At 48.3% G+C, this 17048-nt stretch overlaps 1 long non-coding RNA gene across 5 annotated transcripts in view; it reads left to right on the top strand.

Moving 5' to 3' along the window:
- The window catches only part of LOC146772695 (uncharacterized), a 298817-nt gene that overhangs the window by 113550 nt on the left and 168219 nt on the right, over window positions 1-17048 (top strand). Inside the window, exon 4 of one of the 5 annotated variants that reach the window (XR_014972302.1) lies at window positions 4006-4121. The exons of the other annotated variants lie outside the window; for them this stretch is intronic. This is a non-coding gene — a long non-coding RNA (uncharacterized LOC146772695). The remainder of the gene's footprint in view (window positions 1-4005; window positions 4122-17048) is intronic. 5 annotated transcript variants of the gene reach the window in all.

Here is a 17048-nt window from a genome sequence, read left to right on the forward strand (position 1 = left end):
AAGCAATTTTGTATGTGGTATTACCGCATGCTGAATTACCACAACTGCTTCAATGAATGAGTGCACTAGGTCAGGCAAGGAGAAATTACTCTCTGAAAATGGCAGAGAATTTGGGAATGACATGCGGAAATCGGTGTGGACAAAGCAATTTCCGGTACTATCTGAAGTTCTATAAAGGGTAACATCGAATACCTCTATTATTTCGCATCGAACAGTAACTGGTGCACACCTGCCAACTGAAAGAAAGATTTCATTGTGTGAGGAGGGAGGTGGGTAGGGCTTAATTTGAGCTAGTGGTTGCTGGTAGGGCCCACTGGTTCTCATTTTTGGGTACCAGCACTTAATTTTCCTTATCGGACATTTCCCGAAAGCAGAAGCGGCTCCTCCACTATGGCGGAGAAGCTTAACCTCCCCACCCCCCACCCACCAGCAGCCTAAAAAATAAATAAAAATAAAACAATAATAAACCCGGGTTTATTATCGTTTTAATTTGTTTCCCCGCCAAGACTTTGGGGGCAGGCCATGGGGGTGACAGGCACTGATGTGAGTGGTTACACACACTGCCTTCAGTGCCCATGTGGGTCTGGCAGCCATCTCAGGACGCCCAAATTGACATGCGCACTGAAGCGGTCTCCAACTCGAGCTGCGTTCTCGAGTTGGAGACAGTAGGCACAGGCTCCCAGTCTCACTGGGAGCGCAGATTGAGGGTATTCAGGCGTAATCCTGATGCTGCTCTCATGCTGCCAGCAACATGAGAGCAGTATCAGGATTGGCCGCAGGGGAGTCTGGGAGCCCGTGCCTTCAGTAGACTGGAGCCAGAGAGGAGTGGGAGACCGGCGATGCAGCAGGTACATTTCTTTTGTTTGTTTTTTGTTTGTTGTCCCCGGTCCCCTCCCTTCCCCCGCCACTTTGCCCGGACACCAGCCACTACTTGGTAAAACACATATAAAAATGGCAAGAAAAAGACAGGGAAAACGTCACAAAAGGAGAAAGAAGACACCTGCAAGAGTGAGATAAAGTGGCGGGGAGGTTTCTGAGCACAGCTGTTCTTTTGTTTTTTGTTTGCAGATTTATATAGCGCGAACTTGACCCGAAGGTATTGGAGCGCTTTACATGAGCTCCAGTCACGTTACACAAGGGCACATTCATATTTTTGGTAGGCACGGGGAGATGAAGTGATTTGCCCAGAATCGCAGGATGCGGAGTCTACCCAGAGGCTCGAACCTTGGTTTCTCCGCTCTAAAGTCGGCAGTCTAGCCATCAGACCACACCCTCTCCCCAGCGTTGTGCATCAGGACCGTTTCTTTTGCCAATTAAGTACTGTATCGGACTGGGGGCATGATTTTGTGTTGTGAAGTACCTAAGAGACACTTTTGCCCTAGCCCCCAAACTCGCTCCCCCCCCCCCCCGCCCCCCCCCCCCTCAAAAAAAAGAAGCTTGTTGAGGCTGGTGCCGATGTCCTGGTTTTTTTTCACGCCCCTTGATGGATGTCAGCAGTTCAAAGCCTCCGAAAATGAGCTGAGAATCCACTGTTTACAAGGGTCCTCAGATTGTTTCCGTGCCACCGTTGGACATCGGCTCCTCACCGGGTGACCATGTGAAGGGAGTCCATATTGTGTGTCACGCAGTGTCACCGCGTGAGTTGGCAGGCCTGCTAGTGCCTGTGGTATCCATACTCCTGAGGGTGAAATTATGTCTGCAATATTTCCACCGACTCGGAATGGGGGCTTTAGTAGTTTCGGTACATGGGCAGTTCAACTCAGCCAAACAAGAGAGCGAGAAGGAAACAGAGGTGTGGGACGGAGAAGCACCCTGGCACCTTGTAATTTATCAGCAGACATTAATGCAGATTCTCATTTAAATTTTAGAGATTTCATTTATAACACTTTTAAAAGCTGTTATTCACTTCTGCCCTACTGTTGTGATTCTCTGCCTGTCTGGATTCAGCTTTTTCTTTGTGTTCAAATTTGCAGGGATATGGGTGAGCGGGATTGAAGAGAGCAGAGCCTTGCCTTCTAGGCTGGTTTACAATTAAAAACCAGTATATGGCACTTGAAAAACAATGATGTAAGTACCCAGTGATTTCCAGAAACCTTACACAGCCAGAGGGTGCATGTGAACACACTGCTGCAGCATGGCATTGCTTAACCCCTTGCCTGCTCATGATGGAACCACTCCGTCATGAGCCACGGGCGCCGTGTGCTCATGACGGAGTGGTTCCGTCATGCTGCGGCCGTTGCGGCCGCTCCGCCCACACGGCGCTGATTCCCCGCCTGTGCGGGTGAACAATGCAAGTGGACGGAGTCGTGACGGAACCACTCCGTCATGAGCACAGCGCGCCCGTGGCTCATGACGGAGTGGTTCCGTCACGAGCATGGCGGTGCCGCGCTCACCCCGAACCCCCCCAGCACCGCAGCAAAATTCGTGCCGCGGCGAAGGGGTTAAAGGCCTAGTCAGCTTGAATCCTATTGTTGGGAGAAACCCCACAGGACGAATGGGATAAAGCACTGAGAGGAACCTGTTGGGTAGAAACTCAAAATATTCAAGTCATTAAGCACTGACAGTGCAGTGCTTGATAAAGATAACCATGCAGGAGCTTCTCAGCGCTATCACATCACTCGGGTAAGAATAAGGCCTGGGTGAAATTTCAAGTGAACTGACAAGATAGCAGAATTTTGGTAATTTCACATTACTCTTGTTTCGCCAAATTCTGCCATTACGCCAAATTACACAATTTTGTACCATTCATGTACAAATTTCTCGAGAATGCACTGTTTGTGGTAAAAATGTACTGCAAACGCAGAGATACGACATGAAGGACAAAGTGTGAGCGGCTGTTGTTCACTGTGCTTTTGATTTATTTATTTTTGTAGTATTTTTAAGTGTGAAATGCATCTTCACGTCCAGAGTGGATGCAGGGATACTTTTCAAACTAAAATACAGCGCCAACTGCAATTTTTGCTTTTCGCGTAATTTGGCGCAATTTCATATAATCTTGCCAAACTTTTGCATAATTACTCAAAAGCAAATGATGTGAATATCGCACGAGTCTGAACCCGTACCGCTGATACAAACACCATAGTGCTGCAATCCTACGAACAGTGCTATTCTGTGATACCAGTGCGTGCATCCTAGAGAAAGGAGAGTGCACTGCTGGAGGAAATTAACACTGTTCGATACCTTCTGCCGGTATATAGCGATATTGGGGGAGAAGGTTGTCTTATTTGTGTCCTGTTCATACTTTTGAATTCAGTCCAATATAAGACACAAAAACATGGTTTGCTGTGAGTGCAGGCACACACATACACACTCTATTGGTCACCTTCTCCCCTTTCTCTTTTCTTTTTAATCCATTTTCCTGCCTCCCCTTTCTCTCACAAACTGGGCAAGATCACAGAACAAGTTTGACTAGTGCAATAACCTATGATGGTACTGTGGGAGTGCTTGGTGCAAAATCATTTTACCGTGGTAATATAAATGCAGATTTGTAAAAGCATTATTGTGTGACAAGAGTATTTGTGCAAATTTGCTAGGTTGCCTTTGTGGTGGTGGTATTTTGGTGTGTTTTATCTTTGTGCTGCACTGCTGCATTGTGATATAGGTGCATTGCACTGTGTTTGTTGTGTTGCATTCTGTTTTGACAGTTTTGTTCTGCTATGAGCGCTAATTATTTGATTGTGTATTTATTTTTCTTTGTGTCAAGTTACTGTATTGTGTTCTTTTGTGCTGCGTTACATTCGAAATACCACAAATACTTCTACAGTCCCACCTAAAAGCTGCACACACCTTTAATGTTTGAATGACAAGTGTCCTTTACCAGTGTCGGTGGTACATTCTGCTGCTGCAGCTTTTCAACTATTTAGGACATCAGTCAGTCCAAAACTGTGGCAGAAACCGTGTCTTAAATTAGCACTTCCTGGGATCACTTTGTGATAACACCCAATCACTCTCTCTCTCTCACCCACCTGCTTCTTTCTCTTGCTCTCCCTCATTCTATTGTTATAGGAAAGATTGAGAGAATATTTCTAGAGGAAGACAGAAGGGCGTGGATGCAATGGAAGGGGAAGGGGAGAGAAAGAGACCGAGACAGACAGAGACATGGGAAGAAAAAGATACAATTGGTGAGTAAAAGACAGTGACAACATTGGGGAAAGAAAAAGAGATTCTATGAAGACAGAGAGAAATATAAAGGAAATACGTAGTAACTGGCACATAGAAAAAGATGGAATAAGGGAGAACAAAAGATTGGGAGAGAGTTCGAAATTATCATATAAGGAAAGCAACCCAAAGATTGGGAGAGAGTTCGAAATTATCATATAAGGAAAGCAACCCAAAAAAAGAAAACGCAGAGAGAGAGATGCATAAAAAGAGAGGGATAGTGTGAGGAAAAGTAAATAGAGTAGACAATGAAAGGTTGAAAAAGAGTAGGGATAGAAAGCTGAGAGAGGGAGAAAGCAGGAGTTACAGAGAAAAACAGATTTAGGACAACATAAAAGAGATTCGCAGGTAGAAAAACAACAAGCATTTACAATGCAATGGTCTCGGCATTGTTAAAGTTAGAGCTATTGGCATTGCTCATGACATTATTTTTGTTTATGTTTTTGTTTTTAAAACATTTAAAGAAACGGCATCGTTATTTACAATGTCAATAGCTTAATCTCTCTCAAATGCGAGACCTATTGCATTTGAACCCACACAGACCAACACACACAAAGCCACCCACACACACAGAGCCACCCACACAGAGCCACCTACACAGAGCTATTCACATAGAGCAACCCACACACAAATAGAGCCACCCACACAGAGCCACCTACACACACACTGTTACCCACACACAGACAGAGCCACCCACGCATAGAGCCACCTACAAAAAAAGCCACACACACAGAGGCACACACATATACACACACACACACATAGAGCCTCCCACACACACACAGAGCCACCCACACTTACAGAGCCACACACACAGAGCCACACACACAAAGCCACACACACAGAGCCACACACACACAGAGCCACATACACACACACAGAGCCACATACACACACACAGAGCCACATACACACACACACATACAGAACCACACACACATACAGAACCACACACACACACACATACATCTAGACACATACACATTGATCTTGGGAGCCAAAGCAGAAGTGGCACCGTTGTTTCTAGATCTTTGCATTTATCACTAAAAATTAAGCATTTAAAAGTCTTTGTTCAGGAGGTGATGAAGCTATGTAGTCATATTGATTATAGACTTTTTAAAAGTTCACCCTCCAGAAAATTCGTGCACCGGTCTCTGCGGGCATTCGTCGGGGAACTCACCATGGTTGTTGTTTGTACTGGCCCTGCTCCTGAATGGTTATTTCAGAGGAGACTGAATCGCATCCGTCTTGAAAAGAGCTCTCGCTGCAACATCACTTCATTCCAAAGGCATGGCATAGTCACACGATCTCGTGTACTCCCAAACGCAGTGAAGTGATCACCATATGCACACACCGTGGTAACCATGGCGACCGCGTCCATTCGCGCAGGGTAACCAAGTTGTTATTGCGGACGAGGCCATTTTAAACTCGGGCACAACAGAACCAGTTCACTGACTAACTCTGGTGTGGCGTGGCAAAAGCCATGTCTCCGTGTATTAAAATTATTGTACATTTGATTCGATGACATGCACTCTCTTATCATTGGGCGTTATCAGTCCCACTCCCGTGTAGTACGTGGGTTGCTGCACCTAAACAGAGACGGACTGTTGAACCAACTAAGAATGAAAAGAGAGGAAAGACTATCCCCTATTTACACTCTAGGCCGACGCTTAACTCACCCGGACGCCATTCTAAAATGAAAGTGGACACATTAAACCCAACAAATAGAACGTTCGATTAACGTAAAGCTATTCACCCCAAAATGACGTAGTAATGAATTCTTCAGAATTTCGAAAAACAGGCAAAATATATAACAGAATGTGTCAAACTGTATTGCTTTCTACAATTATACATAATTTAAATGTTCTGGGAAAAAACAAGCACATGTCGGTGTAAACATATCTATTTTCACTCATTTCTTAAAAGTGCGAGGTTGCTATCACTATCTATGAACGTTAGCCTATACACGTATGTATGATTATTCCTATTTAAAATGCCGATTAAAACTATCGAAACCACACCCTGCAAACTTCCTCTTGAACGCATTGTCCTCTTTCCCTCTCTGTACTACGTGTGGTAGGTGTCACGTCTTGTACGAAAGTGGCCCTTGAATTTCTGGCGTCTGTAGAGTGCAGAGGATTAATATCTTCAGGTTTTGGGGATGGACGCCGGCGAAGCTGATAAAAGACTGCGAGAGTCGCGGAGGGATGAGGCTCACTCCTGTTTGCGTGAGCTCTCTCAGCATTCGTTCTGGTTCGACATGTGGATCTTTCTCTTATTCGACCTGTTTCTTCTAGTCGTCATCTTTCTGCTTCCCTTCTGAGTGTCCACCTCAGCCACGCCAAAGGGTGAGTGTTTTGCAGAGGTGTCGAGAGGCATTCTTTCGACAAAGCAGCACTTTCGTTAATCGCATTTAACTTTTTTCCTCCAAAGAAGTCCCCTCAATGTCATATACCGATATTACGCCGGTAAGGTCGCATTTTGCTGGACAAGAAAGCACAAAAACAACGAGGCGGCCAACTTCTGGGGGGTTTGAGGAGGAAACCAAGACAAGAGGGAACAAGCACACCACTGCCTTTCTCCGAGGCAGAGCAGAAATGCCTCGGAGAAACGCAGTGGCGGTTTCGGATTCGGGGGCGTGTTTTGCTTTTATCTCCTCTTGCCATTGGCTGGAGGAGATAATTAGACTTTCTGAAAAAAACACGCCCCCCGAACCGAAAAGGACGGGGCCTAATCGGAATGACGGACCTCTTCTCCAATGGCTGGCCAGCATTCAAGAGGCCAGCCAATGGAGAACAGGGGAGAAGAGGGGCGGGTTCAAGCCCCTCTTCTCCAAGTCATTAAATCTCGGATCGAGACTGAGCAAGCGCAGCCTTCGAGCCGAGACCTAAAAAGGAGGATTGAAAGGTAAACAGGAAGGGTGTTGTATGTAGGATATTCCATAATCCTATGACTGCATTAAAGCTGTTGCGTCCTCCTACAAGCTTATCAGCTGGATGTTTACATTATTACATATTACCACAACACCATGACATGATCTGTAAATGTGCATCAATTCTAACCTTAATGTGGTTCCTAACCATAATCGTAACTCTTAACACTAGCAATACAGCTTCCATCATTCTTAAGCTAACAGATGCAATCACTGCACAGTGGTGAACTGTGTATAAACGTACTTACAAAAAGGAGAAAATATACACAAGAGATGGGCAGTGTTTATCAGCTAAGAGGGGCACTGTATAGAAACTCCCCAGCGGCGGCTCCTCCACTAAGGCGGAGGAGCGTCGCCCCACTGCTTTTGAGCAGTGGAAGGAAAAATAGAATAATAACTGAAAGTTATTATCATTTTCTTTTTTCCTGTTGCTTTGCCAGGCAGTGCGGGGCGGGCTGCTCAGCTGACAGAGCAGGGGAGGAGAGGAGTGGTTTGCACTCCCTAAAGTGTGCATGAATGTTTCGTCACTCCTCTGGGGCCACCCAAACATTCATGCGCACTTAGCATGTTCTCCACCCAGGCTGCATTACAGCCTGGGTGGAGAACATGCCCAGGCTCCCTTTCACCATCTGAGCACTGTGGTTTGACGCTAAGACCAATCACAACGCTGCAATGCAGCATTGTGATTGATTCAGGGTATCCTCAGCCTGTGTGCTCCCTGTGCCTTGTTCCGGCCAGAGGAGAGATGCAATGAGGAGGACGTGACGAGAGAGGATGCGGTGAGGAGGTAAGTTTAATTATATTTTTAATTTTCTCAATTTACACCTCGTCCCACATTTGCTTATAAAATGTATGTAATACACTCATTTAAATTAAAGGAAAAATACATTAAAAACAATTGGCTTAAGAATTATTCAAGGTCATCAGGAAAAAACTCTGCAGAACAGAGCTGGCTCTATCAGGGCCCCCTAAAAGGCTGGAGCCCTGGTCCAGAGCCCACTTTGCCTATGACTTAAAACGTCTCAGCCTCGTCCAGTCCCATACTCAGAATACCAGGTCTGATTCACCCAGTGATCCCCCATTCCTCCCTGCTCTCTTCCCTGGAACAACAAGGCAGGCCTGTAGTGTTTACGCAGATCTCATAACTTCAATGGGCCCTAGTGCTGAATTGGTAGCGACCAGCATCTTGATGGGGCATGTTTTGGGTGGTCGCTAGGTGTCAAGAATTCCTGTCATGCGAGGGGAAGAAAACGGTAACCAGCGAAAACGGACTACATCTCCCAGGATGCTTAGCGGTTGAGAGCTTATGTAAACAGGAGAGCTGTTACATAACTCAAAGAAACCACGCCCTTATGTAAACAGGAGAGCTGTTACATAACTCAAGGAAAACACGCCCTTATGTAAACAGGAGAGCTGTTACATAACTCAAGGAAAACACGCCCTTATGTAAACAGGAGAGCTGTTACATAACTCAAGGAAACCACGCCCTTATGTAAACAGGAGAGCTGTTACATAACTCAAGGAAAACACGCCCTATAAAGGGAGGAACCGGGAGGTACAACGCTGTCGGATATTGTGTTTACACCGACGTACCTGCTTCGTGAAGAGCAGTGTTCCGGAGTGGTGCTCCAGTAAGGCAAGAACGGAGGTAGGTCGAGTCGTTACTCCCTGGGCCGTGTCTTGCCCCATCGTCACCTGTGAAGGACCCGGAAGCTCTACCGGTCAACCATTGAGCTTCGCTTTTTGACTCGGCTGAGTCAAAGCGCAGTGGCGCTTTTTGCTGGTTGGAGTCGTAACTCCCAGCCAGACCAGAGATACAGGGACTGCCAGCTGTAACGCACACCAGGAGGTGTTTGCCGCGTTACAGACTCGGAAGTCCACAGGATCGATCGAGCGGCTGCTCTCGGTTCAGTCTTCTTGCTATTTGATTGGGGTATCGGTGACGCATCACCAGGAGGTGACTCCGCGTCCCGGTGCAGTCTGAGGAAGAGGTTGAGCGGCTGCTCCCTTCAGGTAGAGACCCCGGCTGGGTGTTTCCCTGACTCCTCGATTCTCCCCAACACTCTTCGTGCCCCTCACAGCCTACCGATTGGCATTGTCGGCCATTTCATTTCTGCCCTCTGTTGGCATACGCCGGGATCGGCGTATATGCAGAGGACGGTTAGGACCATCCGTGCGGTGGGCTGGTAACGTACTTAGCCTGGAGGATTCCAGTGACTATAACTTTTGTTTATTCTTTGTATTATTTTTGCCTTCATTAAAATAACTAACCCTTCACAAGTGGTTGCGTCCTCATTATCGTGTCTGTTAAACGATCCTGAGACGTTCAGGGCGTTACAAAATATCCGACCTTAATACACTAACTGTCTCCCGGTCGATAACAGACATGGCAACACTTGATGATGTGCTGGCTGCTTTAGCGACCGTGCAAGTTGAATTGGCTGCCTCTAGGCAAGAAACAGCCGATATAAAAGCCAGACTGGATGCTATCCACTTGGACCCACTCACGCCCAGCACCTCCCTCACGGACCAGACCCCTGCTGTAGTAGTGGAAATGCCGGTAGCCATCCCCTTGGCAACACCAGAGAGGACTCCCAGACCAAAGAAGGGGCATCTCGGAGTCACTCATCCATCCCTTCACTTTCCAACTCGGTCACTAAGGGACACCGACACCTGTTTCTCACGGTGCACGTGGGAGTGCATGACCAGTGGATACCCGTTGTGGCCATGGTGGATTCAGGGGCCACTGGCATGTTTATGGACCACAACGAGGCATGCAGGCTAGGGCTAGTGCTTCTTCCCAAAGCGGTACCCGAAGACGTCTATGCTGTAGACGGAAGGCGATTGGTGACGGGGCCCATCGGGCAGCACACGGGGGTCCTTCCGATGAGATATGGGAGGAACCATTTGGAACAAATCGATTTTAACATCATCCGAGCGCCCCAATATGGCGTCATATTGGGATTGCCGTGGCTACAGAAACACAACCCCTCTGTGGATTGGCCAACACATCGCGTCGAAATGACATCACCATATTGCATCCTGCATTGTGGAAAAAGAACGGAATCCCTTGACGCAGATGAGAGCGGGAGTCAGACGGTGGCTACAGCGGCAGAAAAAGATGTGGCTCTCCCCCAGGCTTATCACAGTTTTGAGGATGTATTTGATGAGGTGAAGGCGGAAGTGTTACCACCACATAGACAGTTTGACTGCCAGATCGACCTGGTGCCAGGGGCCAGCGTTCCCAGCGGCAGGCTGTATGCCCTGACGGAGCCTGAAAACGTGCATCTCCGGGGGTACCTGGATAAACTCCTCAAGCTAGGATTCATCCGCCCGTCCAAGTCTCCGGCCGCCTCGCCACTCTTCTTCATCCCGAAAGCTAATGGGGAGCTGAGAGCCTGTGTGGACTTTAGGGCATTGAATGCGATAACCATAAAGAATCGGTACCCCTTGCCTCTCATCAGTGTACTTCTGAAACAGGTCAAGAAAGCTCGTATCTACACCAAGTTGGATTTGAAAGGGGCATACCATCTGGTGCGCATGAGGGACGGAGACGAGTGGAAGACCGCCTTTAACCCCTTCCATGCTGCGCAAATTCCGCCGCTGTGCTGACGGAATCTTGCGCGGGCGTGGTCATGACGGAACGGTTCCGTCATGAGCACAGCTCAACCGTGGCTCATGACGGAACCGTTCCGTCATGAGCACCGAAGGGGTTAAGACCAGGTTCGGCCTTTTTGAGTACCTCGTCATGCCGTTCGGTCTGTGCAACGCCCCGGCAGCCTTTCAGTACTTCTTGAATGAGGTATTCAGAGAGGAGTTGGATATCTACGTGGTCGTATATATCGACGACATCCTCATCTACTCGTCCAGTGTGGAGGAGCACGTACACCACGTCAAAGCTGTGCTCCAAAAGCTGAGGGAAAACAAGCTGTTTTGTAAACTCAGCAAGTGTGACTTCCACGTCACGTCCGTGGAATTCCTCGGAGTGATGCTGAGTCCAGAGGGACAGGAGATGGCAGAACGAAAGATCAAGGCGGTGAAAGAATGGCCGGTGCCCCAAAGCGTGAAGGATGTCCAAAGTTTCATTGGCTTCGCCAACTTTTACAGGCGGTTTATAGATGGATTTTCAGGATTGGTGGCCCCTATCACACAGCTACTGAGGAAGTCCAAGGAGTTTGTCTGGTCCCCTGAAGCGAATACAGCCTTTGAGGCCCTGAAAAGCGCCTTTGGTAAGGCGGCGGTGTTGGCTCACCCCGATCCGGATCTCCCCTACGTGGTGGAAGCGGACGCTTCGGATGTGGCGCTGGGGGCTATCTTGTCCCAACGCAACCACGACACAGGGGTGCTTCATCCCGTTGCGTACGTGTCCCGCAAACTCAACGACGCCGAACACAACTACCATATTGCGGAGAAGGAGCTTCTCGCAATCAAGGACGCCTTCACCGAATGGAGGCATTGGTTGATGGGGGCAAGACATGTGGTATCGGTGTACACGGACCATCGGAATCTACAGTTCATGACGGCCGCAAGACACCTTTCTCCCAGGCAGCTGCGGTGGATGATCTTCTTTGCGGGGTTCAACTTCCGCATCACATATCGGCCGGGGACGGAAAACCGGAAGGCGGACGCCCTGTCCCGTCAATCTGCAGTTAAGGAACCATTGCCTGCGACTGAGCGTTCCATCATTTCCCCGAGGATGGTATTGGGGGTTATCCAACCGGATACTTTCCTGAGGGGAATAAAGAGAGGGATCAGGTCGTTCGCATGGCGGAGGTGGCTCCTCAGTCACAGAGAATGGCAGCTGACGGACGGGATACCCCTGAAGGGCAGGTGCCTATTGATACCCACGCCTAGGCTAAGGAAACAAGCATTCATCTGGTGCCATGACTCTCCATGCGCAGGTCATTTGGGCTTTGAAAAAACGGTGGCTAGCATGGGACGGCATTTCTGGTGGCCAACCATGAGAGTGGATGTCAGGAGGTGGGGACAGGAGTGTCCTACGTGTGCTACCATGAAGGCCGACCATGGCCGAACCCAAGGGCTCTTACATCCACTTCCGACCCCGGATAGACCATGGGATAGCATATCACTGGACTTCGTGGTGGGCCTACCGGTAGACCAGGGGATGACGGCAATACTGGTGGTGGTGGATTACTTGACGAAAATGGGGCACTTCATCCCCTGCAAGAGAGTCCCTACGGCCGGGGACTTGGCGTCACTACTTCTAAAGAATGTGGTACGACTGCATGGATTACCTGGGGTGATCGTGTCGGACCGAGGGTCGCAGTTTACTGCGCAATTCTGGAAGACTTGGTGCACTGCGCTGCATGTTAAGACCGCCCTGTCCACCAGCTACCACCCTCAAACGGACGGCCAAACCGAGCGCCTGAACCAAACGCTCAAACAGTATCTGCGATGTTTTGTGGACCAGGGCAGGGAAGAATGGGTCGACTTGCTATGGGTTGCAGAGATAGCCTATAACAACGCCACTCACAGCTCCACACAGTCATCTCCGTTCTATAGCAACTATGGCCAACATCCCAGGTTCTTGCCATTTCTACATCCGTTCAGAGAGGACAGGATTCCCGCCACAGCGGACAGGGTGGCACACATAAAAGACACGTTGATGCGCTCAAGGGCTGTCCTAATAGAGGCCAAGAGAAAATACAAGGCTGCGGCAGACAGGAAGAGAAGGCCCGGGCCACTGTACCACACTGGAGACTACGTCTGGATATCCACAAGAAACATGAGGTTTCGAAAGAACAGTGTGTTCCATCCCAAGTACATGGGCCCCTATCGAATTGCCAAGTGTATGGGTCCCGTGAACGTGAAGGTGTGCTTGCCCCAGTCATTGCGGATACACCCTGTCTTTCATGTATCATTGCTCAAACCTGCACCCTCCAAGCCGTCTGGGACACCTAGGCCGATATGCGTGGAGTCGGAGGTGGAGTATGAAGTATCGGGCATACGGGCGTCCAAATGGCGCAGGGGGAAGCTGTGGTACCTGGTTGCGTGGAAAGGCTATGGCCCGGAGGAGCAATCATGGGAACCGGCTGAAGGGGTTCATGCTCCGCGCTTGGTCTCCTTGTTCCATCGGCGTTTTCCTGCCAGCGCTGGACCCGTGGGGAGCCGCTGAGAGGGAGGATGTACTGTCAAGAATTCCTGTCATGCGAGGGGAAGAAAACGGTAACCAGCGAAAACGGACTACATCTCCCAGGATGCTTAGCGGTTGAGAGCTTATGTAAACAGGAGAGCTGTTACATAACTCAAAGAAACCACGCCCTTATGTAAACAGGAGAGCTGTTACATAACTCAAGGAAAACACGCCCTTATGTAAACAGGAGAGCTGTTACATAACTCAAGGAAAACACGCCCTTATGTAAACAGGAGAGCTGTTACATAACTCAAGGAAACCACGCCCTTATGTAAACAGGAGAGCTGTTACATAACTCAAGGAAAACACGCCCTATAAAGGGAGGAACCGGGAGGTACAACGCTGTCGGATATTGTGTTTACACCGACGTACCTGCTTCGTGAAGAGCAGTGTTCCGGAGTGGTGCTCCAGTAAGGCAAGAACGGAGGTAGGTCGAGTCGTTACTCCCTGGGCCGTGTCTTGCCCCATCGTCACCTGTGAAGGACCCGGAAGCTCTACCGGTCAACCATTGAGCTTCGCTTTTTGACTCGGCTGAGTCAAAGCGCAGTGGCGCTTTTTGCTGGTTGGAGTCGTAACTCCCAGCCAGACCAGAGATACAGGGACTGCCAGCTGTAACGCACACCAGGAGGTGTTTGCCGCGTTACAGACTCGGAAGTCCACAGGATCGATCGAGCGGCTGCTCTCGGTTCAGTCTTCTTGCTATTTGATTGGGGTATCGGTGACGCATCACCAGGAGGTGACTCCGCGTCCCGGTGCAGTCTGAGGAAGAGGTTGAGCGGCTGCTCCCTTCAGGTAGAGACCCCGGCTGGGTGTTTCCCTGACTCCTCGATTCTCCCCAACACTCTTCGTGCCCCTCACAGCCTACCGATTGGCATTGTCGGCCATTTCATTTCTGCCCTCTGTTGGCATACGCCGGGATCGGTGTATATGCAGAGGACGGTTAGGACCATCCGTGCGGTGGGCTGGTAACGTACTTAGCCTGGAGGATTCCAGTGACTATAACTTTAGTTTATTCTTTGTATTATTTTTGCCTTCATTAAAATAACTAACCCTTCACAAGTGGTTGCGTCCTCATTATCGTGTCTGTTAAACGATCCTGAGACGTTCAGGGCGTTACACTAGGTGGAGTTTGGCATTGGCTGAGGTTCTAGGTTGAGCTGATAGATGTAGCGGCAGCTCTGACACCTAGTGACCATTAATGGTATATCAGGAACATAGGTCTTAGTACAGTGGTCTTCAAACTGTGCATTGAGCTCTTTGAAGGCGAAGGCCCAACATGTTGGGGTAAGGACTGAAGCTCATTCAGTCATTTTACAAGAAACTCTGAAGAACAAAAGTATTTAGCTTGTGTATTTGGCTAAGAGAACTTTTGAAAAAGAAAAATTAACATTGTCGCAATCTGTGGAAAGTTGCATAAGTCAATGTGAGAAAAGAAAATGTAACAATGAAGACTCTTTTTCTGTCAACATTTCTTAGTCAATTTGAACTCGATGCTACCCCATATTCCCCAAGATGCTTCCATTCCCTCGCTTGCAACATGTTTTATTGCACACAAAAAACACGGTGCATATTTTTAGCACTTCTGACAGTTCTGCCACATGGTGGGCTGTTTGTCTGATTTAGAGTCAGTACAACAACAGTTGTTTATTTTTTCAATATACGTTACACATGACTATTACCTTCCGTCCATTGTGATCTTATTGCTTTGGGGGCCTGGAGTAGTCTGAATTGTCACACTTGTAGGAGTGTGAGGGTTAGTAGCTGGTTTGGTACTATCATTGGCACGGCTGGCAGGGACAATGGGTGGTGTAGGCTGCAGAGGCATGCTGATAAGGACCCTTGCATTTATTTTTTCTACAAACTAAGCACTGTTTCCTGGGAATCTTGTTGCAGAAGGAAGCTAAAGCTCTCAGGAGGAAATAACAGAGGAGAATGGGAAAGTACCAGGGGAAAAAACTTATTTATAGGCCGGGCCACTGGAATTATGTGATTTTGCAGCTTTGGCTTTTTCCTCATAATTATGTATTTGCTACATTTGCCACATAATCTCATGATCTGCTGCATAATCAACAGATTTTAATAAACAAAAAATGTTGCTTCTAGCTCAAACAGATCAAAAGTTACTAATAATGTTCCAACATGTGTTACAGCTCAGTGCAAAGTTCTTTGAAATGTTGCCTGGTCAGCATTCTGTTCCATATTACTGTACTTCGGTGTTAAACTGGTACTAATGAGGTGAAACCATTCCCCAGACTTTGTATAAAAATAAAAAGTAGGGAAGTAGTACAATCACAAAATGTGCTGGATAGGCCAAATAATTAGCATTTTCTAAGAGCAATATTTAGTTACTGCTGCCACATAATTTGGACCTTGCCTGCCATATAATTCCAGTGACCTTGTTTATGGGCGTTTCAACTAGTCCTCCTCACCCATTGGTCTATTTTTGTGTCATTCATATTTTTCTTCCGCCCACTACTGCACACAGCATGGGGCAACTGGCCAGCCCACTTCACATATTGGATAACTTCATTGTGAATTATGACATTCTGCCCTTTTACAAGGAGCACATCTGCACACAAAATGACAATGCGTGTTTTTAAGACCGAAAAATATTTCTGCTTTTAAACTATTTTTTTTTTTTAAAGAAAGATTGACGAGTGGCCCAGCAGCTTCCCTGGTGAGAAGGTTTGCAAAAACAATGGCAAAACAAAACAAGCCGAAGTTACTAGTCCCATTGAGAATCCGGCAACCACCAATAAACAGAGAACCTAGAAATATTCCCCTGGGAGCTCAGCTGCAGAAATCTCTGGAGGAAACTACAGTGGTGAAATGGGAAGTTACGGGGGAATTAGAGCCGAAATTACAAATTCCCTGGTAATTCCCTGGTAATTTCTTATTTGCAGGGTACCACGCATAATCGCCCTGTCACTCCCGCTCTCCCACCATGGAGTTACCCATCTCCTTGGGGTTGGTTCCCACCAGAATTCTCATAATAAGGCCTCTCTGTTTCTATCAATATTGAATTGTTTCTTCACAATCGGATCAGTGCACGCCTCGTCCTGGTCTGTAGATCTAAAGCTGTGCTCGGACTGCAGTAGAAGCAAGGCCCTCTCCCTCTAGGCGCCATGCAGCACTGGCCAAGCGATCGGTAACAGCCGAGAAGACTTCAAAGGTCCGAAGCCCCTAACAGTACCGCTATCAAAGGGGCACTCCAACTTTCCCTCCTCCATTTCTTCTGCCAGTCACAGAGAAAATCCGACTGAGAAGAAAGACTTTCTCTGGCGAAAGAAAAGGCGGGAGCGGAGGCCGGCGCGCGGGATGAAAGGCGCGAGCAGCCGGTCTGGCCTGGAGGGATCGCGAGGCGCGCGCGCTCGTCTCGCGAGGTCCTTGCCTCGCGCTCCGAACCTTCAAGTGGGCGACCGGCTGCCCTCGAGCTTCTGTTCCAGAGAGAGGAGATGAAGGATGGAGAGGCAGCGCCCTGGGCAGAGGGGGCTGGCTTCACAAGAAACCGGAAATGCCTCGTGCTCTGGTGCAGGCCTCTGGCCCCGACTCTGGCTGGTGCAGGCTAGGCAGGGCAGGCTTCACAAGAAACCTGAAATGCTTCGCGCTCTGGCTGGTGCCTCTGAAAAGGCAGCTGAGCTGGAATTCAGTTTATCCCTTGTAAGGACGGTGTCTCTGGAGTCAGTGACATAACAGAAAATAGTGTCCCCCTCCCCCCCTGCAGAATGTGTGTAATGAAATGCTTTACCAATAATCAACAATATACAGTAATTACTAATAACCACTTGCCTGTGGAGTAGCATG

The sequence above is a fragment of the Triturus cristatus genome, chromosome 12 (genome assembly GCF_964204655.1).
Source record: "Triturus cristatus chromosome 12, aTriCri1.1, whole genome shotgun sequence".
In the NCBI taxonomy this organism is placed as follows: Eukaryota; Metazoa; Chordata; class Amphibia; order Caudata; family Salamandridae; genus Triturus; species Triturus cristatus.